We start from the raw sequence: 15,000 nt of genomic DNA on the forward strand, positions 1-15,000 counted from the left end.
CCGTGGGGGAGGAAAGCGAAAGCGACAGTGAAAGTGAGAGTGAGAAGGAGGGGAAGGGAGTGAAGAACCAGCAGAGGGTGGGGAAAAGAAAGGGTAGAGACGATGGGGTTAAAAGAAAGAAGATAAAGATTAAAGACAGCAAGTTGCAGGTGGCCCCCACAGATCAAAAACCAGCTAATGTCCACACAAAGTCCCCAGTCTTGCCCTCGCAGGCAGAGACGGAGGCGAGTGGGACGGCTACACTGCCACCTAGTGGGCAGGTAGCAGCCAGCCAGGGCATCCCCAGCCAGCCTTCCCAGTCGTTGGCACAAACCCTAGCACACCTCGCAGAAGAGGTGTTCACTAATGCACCGAGGGAGAGGTCGGGGTCAACACCTTCCCTGACCAGCAGTACCTCGGTAGCAATGACCCTCTTCAAGCGAAGGGCCTCCCTTCAAAGCATCCTTGACCCCCTCCCTTGTATGGGCAAAACCAGGGGCCCCCTAGAGGTCCTCCTAGATACAGCACTGGAGGACATGGGAATACCCCTGGACGCGGTAAGCCAGAAGTCTGCTAACAGCTCCAATTCAACAGACGGTAACAGCCAAAGAATGCTGTCTGTCATAACCCCCCCCCAGGACAAAGCTGACCCACACGTTCCGAGGGGCCCTGAGCAAGTTCCACCAGACTTACCTTGTGGGGAGTTGAATAGCCCCAACAACTCCAAGTACTGTGCATATAAAGACGGTGCCTTCTTGGACGAGGCAGCAGTGAGTACCTTCTCAGGGGTGATGGGAGTTGCAAATAAGCCCAAGCCCCCTCGAAGCAAGCGTAGAGCTAAGAGTAGGAAGAGTGTCCAGACCTCCCAATCATAGTCGCTATGGGGTGGACGCAACGACTCCTTTTCTTGTTAGCTACCCTGATGGCCCTGATATGTGTGTCTGTTAATGTCAGGAGCATCAGGGAGACACAAAAAAAGATTTGATGTACTAAACTATCTAGCTAACTTGAAAGCAGATCTCATCTTTCTGCAGGAGTGTGGTATTTCGTCGAGCCCTGATTATAGGGACCTGAAGGAGAGTTGGACCCTGGGGGACTCCTTCTGGTCGGGCTCCAACATAGCCAGAGCCGACGGAGTAGGTATCCTGTTTAAAAACCCATTTATTACCTCCCGCAGCAGCAGGGAGGTAGAACCTGGTAGAATTCTGAGCGTGGATGTGACATACAACAACACTCCCCTCAGACTGGTCAATGTCTACGCACCCACTAACCAAAACGAAAGAGTTCAATTTTTTCCACAGCTGCGTCCACTCCTGCTGGGGAACGTACCCGTCATCGTGTCAGGTGACTTCAATTGTGCTCTGAGGGACGTAGACCGGAGCAGGCCACGCAACGACCGCTCTAGTAGAGTTTTGTCCTCCGTAATGTCTGATTTCTCCCTGTGTGATGCAGGTAAGGACCTGGTGCCTCCCTTTACCTGGGTGAGCTCATCTGGGACCTCCTTCTCCCGTATAGATCTCGTCCTGCATACCAGCTCCCTTACGAAGACGGCAGTAGACACCCAGGCCGTCTTCTTCTCTGACCATAGGCTCCTGCAGGTAACATTGCAGGTCCCTCAGACCTCCCAGATGGGGTCAGGGGTCTGGAAATTAAACACCTCCTTACTCGATGACCCCTCCATAGCTGCAGCCTATAAGAGCAGGCTTGTTGAGTGGACCACTTTGCGTGACCTATTCAACTCCCCTATAGAGTGGTGGGAGATGGTCAAAATGAGAACTAAGGGTTATTTCATAGCAGCAGGCAAGAGGAAAGCAAAAGAAAGGAGGGCCAAATATAAATACCTGAATGCTGCCCTCCAGCGTCTGAGCCTGCTTCAGCTTCGGGGGTTCCCTGTAAGCGACGAGATAGCCCAGACCAAGCTAGATCTTTCAGTGCTTTGTAGGGAGGAACAACGAAAGGTCATGCACAATGCAAAAGTGCAAAAAATGGAGGAAGACGAAAAGTGTACTCGCTTCTTCTTCCAGAAAACGAGGGAGAAGCGGCACTTGATGTCCTCCATGCTCGACAGCAGGGGGAGGATAGTAGAGGATAGTGAGGGAGTGAAAAAAGTGGTAGAGAACTTCTATAGGGACCTGTATAACATCAAAGCTACAGATGACACCCTGATAGAGTGGTTCCTGAGCCAGTTGGAGCCTGACTCAGTGCGGGACGAGGAGGAGGAGGAGAAGGACCCAGAACTCACGCTGGAGGAGCTCACCCAGGCGGTTAAGACCATGAACACCGGTAAGACGCCAGGTCCAGATGGCATCCCGGGTGAGTATTACCATCTTTTTTGGGACACGCTAAAAGTCCATTTAGCGGAGGTCTACAGAGCGGTCTACAGGGAGAAGCGGTTGGGCCCTTCTATGCGGGAGAGTGTAATTACTCTCCTTCATAAGAAAGGGGAAGTTAAAGATCTACGGAATTGGCGCCCAATCAGCCTCCTTTGCGTGGATTACAAGATACTAGCCAAAGCTCTGATGCTCCGGCTACAAGTACACCTCCCTTTGGTCATTGGCCCTGACCAGGCTTGTGGCGTCCCAGGGAGGTCCATCACGGATATTTTAATGTTAACAAGGGACATTCTGGCTTATTCTAGAGAACGGAACCATCCCCTCTGCCTGTTCAACCTTGACCAGGAGAAGGCGTTCGATAGGGTAAGCCATGAATATATGTACAAAGTGATGGACCAGATGAAATTCGCTCCTGGACTTAGGGAGTGGGTTAAAACCATATATACAAACATTAGTACCCGAGTCTTGGTGAACAGGCACCTGACTGGTAAAATATCTATCCAGTCAGGGGTCAGACAGGGTTGCCCACTATCCCCACTGCTATATGTCGTGTGCATTGAACCCCTCCTGCAGGCAATTCGTAGGGATACCAATATAACTGGTTTCCAGCTGCCTGGATCCAACGGGGTCCAGGTCAAAACAACAGCATATATGGACGATGTGTCACTCATTTGCACCAACACATCGTCGGTACCTCGGATTAGTAATATCCTTGAGAAGTACTGCACGGCGACCGGGGCAGTGATTAATAAGTCCAAGAGCGAAGTCTACGTGTCTAAAAATTGGCAGGTAGATAGGGAACTGTCGGACATGTACCCTGTCAAAAAGGACAAAATCAAGATTCTGGGCCTCATTTTCGAGAACAATAGCTCGGGGGCCCAGAGCTGGACGGCGGCCATTAACCAGGTCCGTAAAAAGATTGGCGGATGGAGCACAAGATCCTTAACAATGACGGGTAGAGTATTAATAACCAAGTCTATACTGTTCCCCAGCCTCTCTTATGTAGGAAAAATCTTTCCCCCAGACAGGACCACCAAAAAAGTGGTGGACCGCATTATCCACCGCTTTATCTGGGGCAGCAAGATGGAGAGGGTAAAGCGAGCCACCCTGAGTAAAGCCGACAAGAAGGGAGGTAAGGGGGTCCCGGACGTTGTGCAGCTCACCCGAGTGCAGGGGCTCACGCAAACTATCAAGAACATCCAGGCCCTGGACAGGAAGGTATGTTACATGAATCGTTTCTATTTTGCCACCTGTCTCAGGGCCTTGGGCCTCTGCACTATTGATAACACCGTGCCGTACTCCTGGGACCCCCCATTGTATTATAGAACCTTAAGGGACACTATATATAAATTGGGCTTAGATAAAGCAAAATTGGCCTCCTGGGAATACAAGGCTGTAACTAAATATCTTGCCGGTTCCCAGGAAATTGAAAAAGTAGCTACTTTCTCCCTCACCCAAAGCCAAAAAATCTGGGAGAATGTGTCTCACAGCTGCCTCAGTAATGTCCAGAAGGATATAGCATGGAACACCGTCCACAGTGCACTCCCCACTCGAGCGTTCATGTTCAGGAGGGGACTAGCCCAAGTAGAAACATGCCCCTATGCAAAGTGCCGCAAGAGAGAAACACCAGCCCATATCTTCTGGGAGTGTGATGTGGCTGGCAGTGTCTGGCTCTCTGTCTCTGTCTTCCTAAACAGGTTTGCTGACACGGCCAAGATGACCGCTGAGACTGTGCTCTATGGGCCTGCGGGAGGAATCGATACCAGCACAGCTAAGTGCGTTTGGCGTGTCATCAATGTTGTCAAGCAGATCCTGTGGGAAGGCCGTAACGTCTGTGTCTATCACAAGCAGGAGCTAGACACTATCACTACGACCAGAAGGGCACAAACTCTTATCAAGGACTTTGTAATTCTGGACATCCGGACCCTCGGGAAGGACAAGGCCTGCGCGGAGTGGAGGATCGCCGGACTTCAGGACGTGAAGATGGAATAAAGGAAAAAACTGGAACCGCTAGCTCCTAGGAGCGGGACTACGGGGCACCGCTAAGCCTTTTATTTATTTTGTCATGCCAGCATTCCGCCCTTTTTAGCTGGCATGACCGTTTTTGAACGGTGCCCTGGTTTTATGTAGTCTTTTTGTTTCAGTTTTATGGACTTTTATTTGATTTATGTTGAATGTTTTATTTGATTTTGTTTTGTTTTGTTTTATGTATCTTTAAGATTTTTAATGTAAACTATTAAAAGTTACATTTTAAGTGTTTTAAAATTTTAGAATTTTAACTCACTGTTCCACACACTGTCCCTTTTCCCCTGTCCCAGTTTTAGTAATATAGTTTTATGTTCACTTTTGAACTTTTAGAGAGCACTCCCCGGCCCTCACAAGCACTGGTTTTTTATAGATGGTTCTTTTTTTCCAGTCACTTTTAAAACAGCACAGGTTTTTTTCATGTTGATTTTAATCTGTGTCTGTTTTAACCATGTACAAAGCACAATTGTCTTGGTGTTTTTAAATGTGTTTTAAATGCTTTTAAAACAAAATGTATGTCTGTATGCATGAATGTCATCTTTAAAAGAAATGTAAAATGAATGAAAAAACGAATGGGTGTAAATGTAAAAAAATGTAAAATCTCAATAAAAGAGTATTTTACTAAAGATTTCCGTGGAGAGGAGCATTTATGAGTTCAATGCAATTTTTGGCTAGCCCTGCCCCTCGGGGTGGGGCTCGACATGGGTTTAAAAGCAGAACGAGCACAGCGGCGCCGGCCGTGTTAATAATTAGAGCCTGGCACCTTTTTTTTTCTTTTTCTTTTTTTTTTCTTTTTCCCATTTTTCCCCTCAGTCCAAGAAGCGAGTACCCCGGCAGCTCCGGCGGGCGGCCGCGCCCGGGGCGTTTGGTCAAAACCATTGTGGGCATCGCTTCTCGGCCTCTTGGCTCAGATCAGGTGTGTGTGGCATGACCGCAGCATTTGTTCACTAGGAGAAAGAGAAGGCGGTGTGCAGGATGACCTACAACAATCCATTTAAGTCAGCTGGTCGGGCTGGGCTTAGGAATACTGCAAGATTTTTGTGGAAGGGAAGAGCGGAGGAAGAGATGCTGGATAGAGAACAATTTATCCGTGAAGTATTGCTGGGAGTTTTGAATTTTGAGCCGGAAGAAATCTTTTGTTTACAAAGGAATGGAACATCGAAATTTTTGGACGTCACTTTGCATAGCGCACAAGCTTTTCAGTATCTTCTTGATACTTGTAATGCTAAAGAGGATCAAGAGCCTTTATCTTTTTTTTCCGTGGAGTCCTTGGCTAAAACAAATTTCCGGATTATAACAGTACATATGTACAATCCATATGTGTCGGATTTAGCCATAAGTGCTTTCCTGTCCAGGTATGTAGATGTGATTTCCGGGGCAAAGTTACTTAGAGACGGCTTTAAAATTTGGAACGGGAAGAGACAGTTTCAGGTGCTGCTTCGGCAAGAGGAGGGAGGATATGATGGGTTCCGTCATCCCCCCGCAAATTTCTTTATTGGAGCAGATAGGGGTTATCTGTTTTATTCACGGCAGCCCCTGTTCTGCAGAAAATGTTCCAGTTTTGGCCATATAGAGGTCGGGTGTACACAAGAGAGATGCAGGAACTGTGGAGAACTGGGACATGTTTCAAAAGACTGTCAGAAAAATAAGAGCTGTAATGTCTGTGGAGAAGAAGGGCATTTGTTTAAAAATTGTCCTAAGCGGAAGCAGACATATGCTGATGTTGCACGGGGCCATGAGACAGATGGATTGGAAGTGGTGGATGACATGCCTCCAATTGAAAAAGTGTTGAAGGAGATGAGGCACATTGCTGTGCCTGACGGAGGGGCAGCAGAAGGTGATAAGGTAAAAGGTGGTGAAGAAGAAATGGAAGGAGTGTCGTGGGGAGATACCCCTGATGGCGTGACTGATACGACGGAGCAGATTTTGGTTCAGGGAAAAGGAAAAGGAAGGGGAAAGGGGAGGAAGAGGAACAAAGAAGTGGAGCATGAGACAGCGTCTGTTGGTTTAGAGGGGACTCCAAAGAAGATAGTGGGCGTGCAGCGCATGGGCTTAGAGGCGGTTTCTTCCCAGCAGTTATGTTTAGTGGAGTCAGGGACTGCAGAGGAGGTATCTGGGTCGGTTTCTTCATCATCTTCCATGATACCGGACACTGGTTTGGAGGAAGAGGTGCTGCAGTCGGCAGTTTTATGTCTTTCACCGGTGAGTCCAGGTCCTTATGACTCAGGCATGGGGTTACCAGAGGAACAAAATGAGAGGAGTTATGTGGATACAGAAGGTATGGGCCCTTTCTAGGGATAGACTTTTTGGGACTAATGGTTTGAGGGGTTTTTTGTGGTTTTCTCACTTGTGAATGATGGTTTATTTTTTTTGCTTTTCATATCTTTTTTAGTGCATTATGTCTTTATCTTTTATTTCTATGAATGTAAGAGGTTTGAGGGGTTATAATAAGAGAGTTTCTGTGTTTCTTTATTTAAATTCTTTGTCATTTTCTTTTTGTTTTTTGCAAGAGGTTCATTTAAGGGATGCTTCTGATATTGCTTTGTACACAAAAGACTGGGGGGGAGGGGAGTCAAGGTGGAGTGTGGGGGGGGTGCATTCATCTGGGGTAGGGGTGTTATTAAAGGACAAGGAGATGGAGGTAGTGCAATGCATTTCAGTACTGCCAGGGCGCATTCTGTGTGTGGATGTGAACTGGAGAGGTCAAAAGCTGAGACTGATTAATGTATATGCACCTACTGATTTGGTTTCTAGAAAGGACTGTTTTGTTGCCATAAAGGATCTCCTTGTGACAAATAGACATATAGTTTTGGGAGGGGATTTTAATGTATCATTAGATAAGGGGAATGTGCACGATTATACGGTGGGGGTGTTAAAAGGTATTATAGTACTTTTTAGTTTAGTGGATAGTTTTAAAAAATGTAATCCAGGGTTGGAAGGGATCACATGGAGAAATTCAAGGGGGGCAAAAAGTAGATTAGATTATTTTTTTGTTTCAAATGTGTTGTCTGTTAGTTTTTGCAATACATCTCCGTTATGGTTTTCAGATCACGATAGTTTAAAATGTATTATTAGTTTCACAACACCGGTGTTTGGTGGCGGGTTTTGGAAATTTAATTGTGAGGTATTGGAAGATAAAACGTTTAGGGAGCTTTTTGTGTTTCATTTTAAGGGATGGGTTGAAATGTTGTGTTATTGTGATTCTGTTCTAGTTTGGTGGGAGGGGGTAAAGGGAAAAATTAAGATACTTACTCAACAATTCTGCAGGAATAGAAGGAGGAAGGAGCAGAGAGCGGTTTTGGGGTTACAGAAGGATTTGGAGGGGGTGTATATAAGGGGAAACACAGGGGGTAATTTTGATTTTGAAAAGGCAAGGGAACTTAAGGATAAGATGAGGGTGGTGTGGGAAAAAAGGGCGAGTAATTTTTTGTTTAGGTGTAAGGGGGATTTTTTAGAAAAACATGAGACATGTAGTTCATATTTTTTTAAACAGGTGAAGGGTGAACAAAAAAAGAGGGTGATCAGGGGTTTAAAGGGGAAAGATGGGATCACGGTGGTGGATACAGAGGGCATGCTAGACTGTGCTAGTAATTTTTATAAAGAATTATTTTCAGAAAAAGAGGTTAATGAGGAGGTTGCGGCCTCTTTTTTGGATAAAGTGCATGTCAGGCTGTCTGATGAGGTGAGAGAGAGTTTGGAGAGACCGGTCACTGTTGCTGAGTTGAAAAGTGCGCTTAATAAAATGGCAGATAGGAAAGTGCCAGGGGGAGATGGTCTCCCTAAAGAATTTTATGTTACTTTTTGGGAGGTAATTGGGCCAGTATTATTAATGGTGGTCGGAGAAGTTTTTCGTACAGGGAGTTTGTCAAAATCTATGAGGAATGGTGTGATTTCTTTATTGTTTAAAAAAGGGGATGAGATGGACCTGAGGAACTGGAGGCCAGTCACTTTGTTAACGGTGGATTATAAAATAATCGCAAAGGTTATGACTGAGAGGTTAAAACAAGCAATGCCGTTAATTGTAAGTCAGGATCAGACCTGTGGGGTGGTGGGTAGATCGATTCATTGGAATCTGATGTTAACAAGGGATGCAATTAGTTGGGCTGAGGATAGGAGGGTACCTCTAATGTTGGTGAGCCTGGATCAGGAGAAGGCGTTTGATCGGGTGAACCAAGGTTTTTTGTTTAGAGTTTTGGCACATTTTGGGTTTGGGGAAAAGTTTCTGAGGTGGTTAAAAATTTTGTACACTGAGGTGGGTAGTAGGGTGAATATTAATGGGCATCTGGGGGAATTCATTTTACAAGTTTCCGGGGTGAGGCAGGGGTGTCCACTGTCTCCTCTGTTGTATGTTTTGTATATGGAACCTTTTGCGGAGGCGGTGAGAGTGGATGATGGGATTGAGGGGTTGTTGTTACCAGGGAGTGGGGGTGTCTCTGTTAAGATCTCGCAGTATGCGGATGACACAACTCTTTTTTTGACATCAGACAGAAGTTTGGAAAGAGTTCTTCAGGTTCTTGCACAGTTTGCCTTAGCATCAGGATCAAAATTGAATATGGATAAATCATCGGTTATGTTTCTTGGGGCCTGGAGGGATAGGTCTGATGTACCAGGGGGTTTACAGTTATGCACTGAGGGGTTAAAGTTATTAGGGATTTCATTCTATCACAAGGGGAGTGGGGTTAAGAATTGGGCGGATAAATTGGTAAGGTTAAGGGTGAAAATAGGATTATGGAAGTGTAGGAAGTTAACTTTTTTGGGGAAAGTGTTAGTGCTAAAAAGTGATGTTCTTCCATTTTTATTGTATTTATCTTACATTTTTCCTTTACCATATAAATTCAGAAAGATTTTGGTTAAAATGGTTTTTGATTTTGTTTGGGGGGGGAAATATGAATACATCAAGAGGGATATCATGTATAGGAGGGTGGAGGATGGGGGGAGGGATGTTCCTAACATCCCTCTTAAATTGGACTGTATTTTTTTTTCATCTTTATGTATTGCTTTGAATCCAGTGGTTTTTCATAAATGTCAGTATTTTGTTTCATTATGGTTTTCTTTTACTATGAGAAATATTGTTGTCTGGTCGAATAATAGACCAAAGGCAGAGGTATTGCCAGAGCATTATCAGTGTGCAGTTGGTTTTTTAAAGAAACATCCAATTTGTAAAACAGAGAAATTATGTACACAGCACAAACTTCTGTATAAAAATATCATTGAGGGGGAGGGTTTGGAGTTGGTTGGGGGGGTCACAAAAGAGGTGTGGGGAAGGGTGCAGCCGAAAGGTTTAGATAATAGGTTAAAAGATTTAAATTGGTTAGTGGTGCACGGGAGGTTACCTGTAAGGGAAATTTTACATAGACACAAATTAACAAAGAATAAGTTCTGTCCTAGAATCAAGTGTAGGGTGGAAGAGACTTTGAGTCATGTGTTCTGGGACTGTTTTTTTGTTAAAAGGGTTTGGGCGCAAATAGAGAAGGTGTTTGATTTGATTTTGTTAGATTTTGCTTTGTCGTATAGTATTGTGGTGGAGGGATTGGATTATAAAGGGATAAAGAAGGAGGTAGGGTTTTTATTGTGGTTAGTTATTAGTTTAGTGAAACAGAGTATCTGGGATGCAAGAAATGTTTTAGTTAAATCAAATACGAAATGGAAAGTACTGTGGGTGGTGAATAAGGTATGTAGGGATTTGAGGGGTAGGGTAAAAAGGGATGTGTTAAGGTGGGGGTTCAATGCTGCAAAAGAAAAATGGAAGGGTTTGGTGTATTTGTAGTAAGATTTTTGTAAATAAGGGAAGGGGGTAGGTGTGACATGGGGTATGTATGGGATGGATTTTAGAGTTTATTTTGCGGGGTGTATACTCTGAATATTGTCATGTATTTTCTTTTGTGAATTTGTTTGATTGGATGTTCTGTATATTTGTTTGTGTGAAATAAATATTAAAAAAAAAAAAAAATCTGTTCTTATCAGTTTAATATCTGATACGTCCCCCATAGGGGGACCCGTCTATATTAAATTGATTTTTGGAAGCAGGAGATGGAACCGGGGCTTGCTCCGTCCACTCCACGCATCGACCCGGTATTGCAGTACCTCCGGGAACGGTGCACAAGAAAGGTCAAAAAAGAGAGAGACAGGCAGGCAGGCAGGCAGGCAGACAGACAGGCAGACAGAGAGACAGAGAGACAGAGAGAGCGCTAGCCAGCCTCTCCCTCTCCCTTTTTCTGGGTTGTATTTTTTCCCGCTCTTTTTGTTGTTTTTTTTTTTTTTTTTTTTTTTTTTTTTTTGTTTGTTTGTTTGTTTGTTCCAAATAAGGAAGGCAGGCCTGCCTAACTGATGGACAGTCTGCTCTGCTCACGCAGCAGGCCAGTGTACCCAGAAGGCCTTGCGCTCGTGGGAGGAGGAGGACGAGCGCAGCGGTAAAGCAGAAACGGAGCTGTTTAGTGGGGCAAGGAGCCCTCGCTTTCAAGGCGGCAGCAGCAGCAAAGCGCCCCTTTGCCGGGACCGAACGGCACTTGCGTTTTGGGAAGAGTTCCCTGTTTTGTTTGGTTTTGTTTGGCCTTGCCGCCGGGTAGAGGAGAAGGCCTTTGGGCCGGCCGGAAGGGCTGGGCTACCAGTAAAACCACACTCTGGCTTCTCTTCAGTTCGAATAAATCTTTCGCCTTTTACTAAAGATTTCCGTGGAGAGGAGCATTTATGAGTTCAATGCAATTTTTGGCTAGCCCTGCCCCTCGGGGTGGGGCTCGACATGGGTTTAAAAGCAGAACGAGCACAGCGGCGCCGGCCGTGTTAATAATTAGAGCCTGGCACCTTTTTTTTTCTTTTTCTTTTTTTTTTCTTTTTCCCATTTTTCCCCTCAGTCCAAGAAGCGAGTACCCCGGCAGCTCCGGCGGGCGGCCGCGCCCGGGGCGTTTGGTCAAAACCATTGTGGGCATCGCTTCTCGGCCTCTTGGCTCAGATCAGGTGTGTGTGGCATGACCGCAGCATTTGTTCACTAGGAGAAAGAGAAGGCGGTGTGCAGGATGACCTACAACAATCCATTTAAGTCAGCTGGTCGGGCTGGGCTTAGGAATACTGCAAGATTTTTGTGGAAGGGAAGAGCGGAGGAAGAGATGCTGGATAGAGAACAATTTATCCGTGAAGTATTGCTGGGAGTTTTGAATTTTGAGCCGGAAGAAATCTTTTGTTTACAAAGGAATGGAACATCGAAATTTTTGGACGTCACTTTGCATAGCGCACAAGCTTTTCAGTATCTTCTTGATACTTGTAATGCTAAAGAGGATCAAGAGCCTTTATCTTTTTTTTCCGTGGAGTCCTTGGCTAAAACAAATTTCCGGATTATAACAGTACATATGTACAATCCATATGTGTCGGATTTAGCCATAAGTGCTTTCCTGTCCAGGTATGTAGATGTGATTTCCGGGGCAAAGTTACTTAGAGACGGCTTTAAAATTTGGAACGGGAAGAGACAGTTTCAGGTGCTGCTTCGGCAAGAGGAGGGAGGATATGATGGGTTCCGTCATCCCCCCGCAAATTTCTTTATTGGAGCAGATAGGGGTTATCTGTTTTATTCACGGCAGCCCCTGTTCTGCAGAAAATGTTCCAGTTTTGGCCATATAGAGGTCGGGTGTACACAAGAGAGATGCAGGAACTGTGGAGAACTGGGACATGTTTCAAAAGACTGTCAGAAAAATAAGAGCTGTAATGTCTGTGGAGAAGAAGGGCATTTGTTTAAAAATTGTCCTAAGCGGAAGCAGACATATGCTGATGTTGCACGGGGCCATGAGACAGATGGATTGGAAGTGGTGGATGACATGCCTCCAATTGAAAAAGTGTTGAAGGAGATGAGGCACATTGCTGTGCCTGACGGAGGGGCAGCAGAAGGTGATAAGGTAAAAGGTGGTGAAGAAGAAATGGAAGGAGTGTCGTGGGGAGATACCCCTGATGGCGTGACTGATACGACGGAGCAGATTTTGGTTCAGGGAAAAGGAAAAGGAAGGGGAAAGGGGAGGAAGAGGAACAAAGAAGTGGAGCATGAGACAGCGTCTGTTGGTTTAGAGGGGACTCCAAAGAAGATAGTGGGCGTGCAGCGCATGGGCTTAGAGGCGGTTTCTTCCCAGCAGTTATGTTTAGTGGAGTCAGGGACTGCAGAGGAGGTATCTGGGTCGGTTTCTTCATCATCTTCCATGATACCGGACACTGGTTTGGAGGAAGAGGTGCTGCAGTCGGCAGTTTTATGTCTTTCACCGGTGAGTCCAGGTCCTTATGACTCAGGCATGGGGTTACCAGAGGAACAAAATGAGAGGAGTTATGTGGATACAGAAGGTATGGGCCCTTTCTAGGGATAGACTTTTTGGGACTAATGGTTTGAGGGGTTTTTTGTGGTTTTCTCACTTGTGAATGATGGTTTATTTTTTTTGCTTTTCATATCTTTTTTAGTGCATTATGTCTTTATCTTTTATTTCTATGAATGTAAGAGGTTTGAGGGGTTATAATAAGAGAGTTTCTGTGTTTCTTTATTTAAATTCTTTGTCATTTTCTTTTTGTTTTTTGCAAGAGGTTCATTTAAGGGATGCTTCTGATATTGCTTTGTACACAAAAGACTGGGGGGGAGGGGAGTCAAGGTGGAGTGTGGGGGGGGTGCATTCATCTGGGGTAGGGGTGTTATTAAAGGACAAGGAGATGGAGGTAGTGCAATGCATTTCAGTACTGCCAGGGCGCATTCTGTGTGTGGATGTGAACTGGAGAGGTCAAAAGCTGAGACTGATTAATGTATATGCACCTACTGATTTGGTTTCTAGAAAGGACTGTTTTGTTGCCATAAAGGATCTCCTTGTGACAAATAGACATATAGTTTTGGGAGGGGATTTTAATGTATCATTAGATAAGGGGAATGTGCACGATTATACGGTGGGGGTGTTAAAAGGTATTATAGTACTTTTTAGTTTAGTGGATAGTTTTAAAAAATGTAATCCAGGGTTGGAAGGGATCACATGGAGAAATTCAAGGGGGGCAAAAAGTAGATTAGATTATTTTTTTGTTTCAAATGTGTTGTCTGTTAGTTTTTGCAATACATCTCCGTTATGGTTTTCAGATCACGATAGTTTAAAATGTATTATTAGTTTCACAACACCGGTGTTTGGTGGCGGGTTTTGGAAATTTAATTGTGAGGTATTGGAAGATAAAACGTTTAGGGAGCTTTTTGTGTTTCATTTTAAGGGATGGGTTGAAATGTTGTGTTATTGTGATTCTGTTCTAGTTTGGTGGGAGGGGGTAAAGGGAAAAATTAAGATACTTACTCAACAATTCTGCAGGAATAGAAGGAGGAAGGAGCAGAGAGCGGTTTTGGGGTTACAGAAGGATTTGGAGGGGGTGTATATAAGGGGAAACACAGGGGGTAATTTTGATTTTGAAAAGGCAAGGGAACTTAAGGATAAGATGAGGGTGGTGTGGGAAAAAAGGGCGAGTAATTTTTTGTTTAGGTGTAAGGGGGATTTTTTAGAAAAACATGAGACATGTAGTTCATATTTTTTTAAACAGGTGAAGGGTGAACAAAAAAAGAGGGTGATCAGGGGTTTAAAGGGGAAAGATGGGATCACGGTGGTGGATACAGAGGGCATGCTAGACTGTGCTAGTAATTTTTATAAAGAATTATTTTCAGAAAAAGAGGTTAATGAGGAGGTTGCGGCCTCTTTTTTGGATAAAGTGCATGTCAGGCTGTCTGATGAGGTGAGAGAGAGTTTGGAGAGACCGGTCACTGTTGCTGAGTTGAAAAGTGCGCTTAATAAAATGGCAGATAGGAAAGTGCCAGGGGGAGATGGTCTCCCTAAAGAATTTTATGTTACTTTTTGGGAGGTAATTGGGCCAGTATTATTAATGGTGGTCGGAGAAGTTTTTCGTACAGGGAGTTTGTCAAAATCTATGAGGAATGGTGTGATTTCTTTATTGTTTAAAAAAGGGGATGAGATGGACCTGAGGAACTGGAGGCCAGTCACTTTGTTAACGGTGGATTATAAAATAATCGCAAAGGTTATGACTGAGAGGTTAAAACAAGCAATGCCGTTAATTGTAAGTCAGGATCAGACCTGTGGGGTGGTGGGTAGATCGATTCATTGGAATCTGATGTTAACAAGGGATGCAATTAGTTGGGCTGAGGATAGGAGGGTACCTCTAATGTTGGTGAGCCTGGATCAGGAGAAGGCGTTTGATCGGGTGAACCAAGGTTTTTTGTTTAGAGTTTTGGCACATTTTGGGTTTGGGGAAAAGTTTCTGAGGTGGTTAAAAATTTTGTACACTGAGGTGGGTAGTAGGGTGAATATTAATGGGCATCTGGGGGAATTCATTTTACAAGTTTCCGGGGTGAGGCAGGGGTGTCCACTGTCTCCTCTGTTGTATGTTTTGTATATGGAACCTTTTGCGGAGGCGGTGAGAGTGGATGATGGGATTGAGGGGTTGTTGTTACCAGGGAGTGGGGGTGTCTCTGTTAAGATCTCGCAGTATGCGGATGACACAACTCTTTTTTTGACATCAGACAGAAGTTTGGAAAGAGTTCTTCAGGTTCTTGCACAGTTTGCCTTAGCATCAGGATCAAAATTGAATATGGATAAATCATCGGTTATGTTTCTTGGGGCCTGGAGGGATAGGTCTGATGTACCAGGGGGTTTACAGTTAT

General features: G+C 44.8%; 2 non-coding genes across 2 annotated transcripts; both read left to right on the forward strand.

The window, feature by feature from the left end:
- The first annotated feature begins 10,246 nt into the window (after window positions 1-10,246).
- On the forward strand, window positions 10,247-10,443 carry LOC131697100 (U2 spliceosomal RNA). The gene has a single exon (XR_009306979.1). It is a non-coding gene; the product is annotated as a U2 spliceosomal RNA (small nuclear RNA).
- Window positions 10,444-10,952: 509 nt separating this feature from the next.
- LOC131697309 (U5 spliceosomal RNA) lies at window positions 10,953-11,067 on the forward strand. The gene has a single exon (XR_009307155.1). It is a non-coding gene; the product is annotated as a U5 spliceosomal RNA (small nuclear RNA).
- Window positions 11,068-15,000: the final 3,933 nt, after the last annotated feature.

Source organism: Acipenser ruthenus, chromosome 13, assembly GCF_902713425.1.
Source record: "Acipenser ruthenus chromosome 13, fAciRut3.2 maternal haplotype, whole genome shotgun sequence".
In the NCBI taxonomy this organism is placed as follows: Eukaryota; Metazoa; Chordata; class Actinopteri; order Acipenseriformes; family Acipenseridae; genus Acipenser; species Acipenser ruthenus.